At 53.8% G+C, this 5,000-nt stretch overlaps 1 pseudogene; it reads right to left on the bottom strand.

The window, feature by feature from the left end:
• LOC124542366 overlaps positions 1-5,000 on the bottom strand; it is a 9,502-nt pseudogene that overhangs the window by 1,725 nt on the left and 2,777 nt on the right.

Raw genomic sequence — 5,000 nt, 5'->3', positions numbered from 1 at the left:
CAAGTCCTTACCGTTCTCACTGGAATTCCATCTGTCTTGCCACTGGGCAACGACAATCGCTGTAAGATCGCGTTTCTTACCTCTCCGCTCCCTGCCGGCCAACCCTCCGGCCTCCTGCGCGAATCGTCCCGCTCGTTGCACCTCTAAATCGGCCGGGAGCACCCCGGCAAGCACGGGCAATGCCGCAGTGCTAACCGACCGATATGCCTTGGTCAAAAGAACCAGAGCCGGGCGCTGAGTCCGGAGCAAAGCGCTCCTCACGGCATAACTGGACGAGCGTCGCCACCATACAGCAGCAGCGTATGTCAAAACAGCAACGTAGGTCCCTGAGTACAGGACTCTAAGTGCTTTATACCTCATGCCCCAGGTCGATGCCGATACCCTCGACATCTTCCCGAAGCAGTTTACGGCTCTTTGACCGGCAAATTGAGCATGCTGCACGTAGGAGCTAGCCTCGTCCATTACCACGCCCAACAATCTGGCACTGGCAACCTGAGCCAGAGAGACGCCATCCATGCGAATCGTTGGGGGGCGTTTAAATCTTCCCTTCATCGTAAGGGTCTGCGACTTGGCAGGAGAGAAGCTAAGACGGTTCCGATACCCCCAGTCGGACACCGCCTGGAGCGCCGACAGGGCATTACGCTCTATCGCCGCCCTGGATGGCGCCTCTATGACCAGGGTGATGTCATCTGCATATGCCAGCATGCTTACGCCTACTGGCAACGGCATCCGCAGGATGTCATCTAGCAGGATATTCCATAGGGTTGGCCCTAACACCGAGCCTTGGGGGCATCCCATGGTGGATAGCTTCCACACCACCCGGCCGCCCATGAAAATCCCGACGCGTCTGTTAGTGAAGTAACTCACCAAGATTTTATAAATATTTGGTGGACAACCACTTTGCTTAACCTTCACGAGAACCATGGGCCACCAGGCGTTGTCGAAGGCCCCGGAAATATCCAGAAGAACTAGCTGCACATAGTTTTCCGCGGTGTTCTGGACTCGGTCCATTACAGCACTGAGTGCCGTCACTGTGGACCTTCCACGCGTGAAACCATGCTGCGCAGGTGACAAATTTCGGTGCAGGCAGGGAGCGCAGAAGATGATCAGTCTCTCCAAGATCTTCCCGAGTACCGGCAACAAGGTGACAGGTCTGTACGCCTTGGGATCCGAAAGCGGCTTGTCGTTACCCTTGGGAATGACCACAAGCCTTCCAGTCTTCCAGATGGATGGGAATACGCCCTCTCTTATGCACGCGGAGTACATTCTGAGCATTTCCATTTCGCTGATTCTCCACGCGTGTCTTACAATCTTGGCTGTTATCCCATCCATGCCGGGTGCTGTGTTCGGTAATTCTTTGACAATCTCTCCAAGAGCTTTCCTAGAGGGTTCACTACAATCTGTCCCTGAAGGGGCGCATGCAGCCGCTATCCTGACTTGCCGGTGGTATGGGGTGTCCCTGTCCGGATCGTCATCTGGGCATAGGATTTTTATGAGTCCGGTCATGGTATCTTCCGCTGATTGGGTGTGCCCTTCGAACAGCTTCATGCCATGAATGATGTTCGGGGGCGGGCGCACTCGGCCAGAGGCGGCGCGGTACGCAAGTCCGTAGGGATCCTCATTTCCGGATTCTGCTATGCGTCGAAAGTGGGCAATCTCGGCGTCCTTCATTGCGGCCTTATATTCGTTTCTTACTTGTCGCAATCTAGCCTTCTTCTTTTCTCCTTCCGCATCGTCGTCCACTTTTCGTGACTGCTGCCAGGCCCGACGAGCGCAGTATACGGCTCGTCGCAGCTTGTCGAGGTCAGGAGACCACCACTCATAGCCACCGGCGTTCCTCTTGCTGCGCGTCCCCAGACAGTCTTCCGCAGTCCGTGTCAAGATTCTAGTGTACTGCTCGCATACTTCTTCTACTGGTCTTCTGAACTTCAGTCTCCCTATACGGTGCTGCAGGGTCACCTCGAAGGTTTCCCAGTTCACTCCGCGTTCTCGGTATGACTTCAGTTTATCTTCTGGCTTCTCCAACTGCGCGTCGGTGCACGTTCTGTCAACCTCGACCATGTACGTGATCAGCTGGTGGTCACTAATGCTGGCGCCTTCGTTCACCCGCCACTCTAACACCGCGATGCCCCTAGTTGTTAACGTTAGGTCCACGTTGGAGTAACCATTGGGACTCTGGAACGTAGGGGGTTGACCTTCCTGGTTGTGTATCAGTAAGCCTCTTCCGAGGATGAATCCTTCCATCTGGTTTTTCCGATATTCAGAGTCCGCTCCTCGTCCTACATACTGACGTTGCTCACAGTGCCAAAGCGGCGAGTGTGCGTTACTGTCCATGCCGATCAGTATCCTTTCTCCTGCCAGCCGATCAAGCACTTTGGTAAGGTGATCCAGGTGTCTCGAGATATCATGGCTGTATTGGCAGTATGCCGAAACCAGGTAGATACCTCGAACTCCCGTGTCCATGTGTGCGACCGCGCAGTATTCGTTGCTTAAGTGTTCCAGGAACGTTACAGCTGTGTTGGCCTTCATTATCAGTATTCCTGCCTTAGGGTTGTCTCCGCAATGGATGATCCTCTCGTTGGTGTAGTGTTCTTGAACGAGAACCAGATCCAATCCTAGTTGGTTCGCAATAACTGATATCTCTGTAGTAGCTGCCGCTGAACCCTGGAGATTTAACTGCCCCACACGAAGTACTGCCGATTCACCCATATTGGGTCATATTCGCCGCCTGTCTCTCAGCGTGTATGCGGGCAGGGCATGTGAGTGCCGCTGTGAAGTGTCCGTCTGCATTCGGCCTCTTGAACCTCTTGCAGGTAGCGCAGCACCTGGACTCAGCCTTGCATTCGTTGGCCTTGTGGCCCACCTCTCCGCATCTGCTGCACACCACATTTGTCGACCTGCAATGCTTCTCCGGGTGTCCGTATTGCTGGCACTTCATACAGCAGGTCAGCCGAACGAAGTCACAGACCTCAGCCTCGTCCCAGCCGATGTATACTCGGTGCAGGCTCACCAGCTTATCCCTAAGAGATGAGCTGCACTCGAGCACCACCGTGGTGCGGCCTCCTTCTTTGCGACCTTTCTTGAAAGCCACCCGGCATTGGCTCAGCATTTTGGCCTTAGGCCAGTTGGTGTCCTCCGCCAAGTTGATACGGTGGAGATCCTCCAATAGTTCCGCCTCTGAGGGGTCTGACCTCAGGTTCCGGATCGCCACGAGGGGTTTCCTCCCTTTCGGGTCCGTCACCTTCAGTGTTGGTGGGGCCGCCTCCTTTAGCTTCCTGGCGGCCTCCACCGACCGCGTCTGCACTGCTACTCCCCCATTAGCCACTGCCGACACCCTCTGGCACTGCACTCCATGTGCTCCTGGCTTTATCGCCTTCTGCAGCTCCTTCTTGGTGTCCTCCGACGATTTGATTTCCTCCGTATTTGGGTAGAACAGCACGGTTGGTCCGCGCTGTTCTAGTGCTATTTCCGGCTTCCCTTTTGGGAGTTTCAGTTTGGCCGAATAGCTGGTTTCCATCGTCGCCGTTGGTATCTTTTCAGCTGCACTGACAGTTGCCATGGAGGCAATCTTCAGCTCCAACTTTCCCAATTCGCTCTCCTTTTCCAGCAGCCTTATGTTAAGCGCAGCCACTACTGCCAGGATGTCCTGGCTGTTGTTGGCGATGCTGGACCTGTCCGCCTGGTTGAGTTTGTTGGCAGCATTGGCCACCGATCCGATACCCCTCAGGGCCACCCGCACCCTTTCCATTAGCTGGACGCAGTCAAGTTCCGGCAAAGATTCTCCCTGTTCTGTTCCGGCGACCGGTGGCCGGCGCGCCTCTGGCTGCGATGCCACAGGCGCGCTAGCCATTGGGGCCGGCTTTCCTTTCAGCGTCGGGAACTCTTCCTTCTTTTTTGCCGTCATTTGTGTCCTGCGTCGCGTCGCCTCCTGGACCTCCTGTGGTGACGCTAGGGGTCGCTTACCCGCCTGCGTCTGCCTTTCCGCCGTGGGGGGCGCCTGGCTAACTCCACTGGGTGGGGTCCGAGGGGTAAGGGAGGAACGAGCCCTCATCTGCTCCTCCATCAAGAGGAGTTCGTCCCGCTTCCTCAAATACTCCGCCTCTAATTCTTTACTTCGCCCGTCGTCGTCGTCCGCCATGACACAGATAAATTATCCGACAGACAACAAATGTCAGACGTCAACGTCTATGACAACGTCAGCGTCAACGCCAGTGACAGCGTCAACGTCAACGCCAATGACAGTGTCAACGTCAACACCGACCCAAACGTCAGACGGCAACGTCAGCGTCAGACGTCAACCGTCACACGTCAACGTCAACGTCAACGTCAACGTCAACGTCAACGCCAGACGTCAACGTCAACGCCAAACGTCAACTGTCACACGTCAACGTCAGTTGCCAATGTCAGTGCCAACTGTCAACGCCAACGTCAAACGTCAACGTCAAAGTTAAACTTCAACGTCAACGTCAACGCCAAACGTCAAAAGTGGCAGCTGTCAATGCGACAGGTGACAGCCGGGAAAAATAAATGAAATGAGGGTAGCACAAATTCCGCACGCGCCGAAATACCCTCAATTATGCGCCACGTGCCACAATTGTTTAACCTAATACCGAAAGAAAGTTAATTATAATTAAATATATTATAAATACCTTTCTCTTGTATTATATACTCTCTATCGTATCTGCAGTCAGATACAACTATCCAACTCCGCACGGCGATATACACCACGTGCCTGGTCACCACGTGGTGGGCGAAAGTTGCCAAAAAATAGACACAAACTTTCACAAATTCACTATTTCACTTTGTAAACAGAAAATTCTTGTAATAAATTACAATAAATGAAAGAAAGCACAAAGGAACACTCGAGATGACTATTTAATATAATAAATAAAACCACGAGCGCACCGAACACGTCCGTCCGCTAGCGCAGTCGAACGCGAAGTCGAAGCGAAGTAGATAGGGACAGCGGGAATCTCGTTAATCCATTCATGCGCGTCACT

The sequence above is a fragment of the Vanessa cardui genome, chromosome 30 (assembly GCF_905220365.1).
Source record: "Vanessa cardui chromosome 30, ilVanCard2.1, whole genome shotgun sequence".
NCBI classification, from domain to species: domain Eukaryota; kingdom Metazoa; phylum Arthropoda; class Insecta; order Lepidoptera; family Nymphalidae; genus Vanessa; species Vanessa cardui.
Note: the sequence above shows the minus strand (reverse complement) of the source record. Positions and strands in the feature narration are given on the sequence as shown.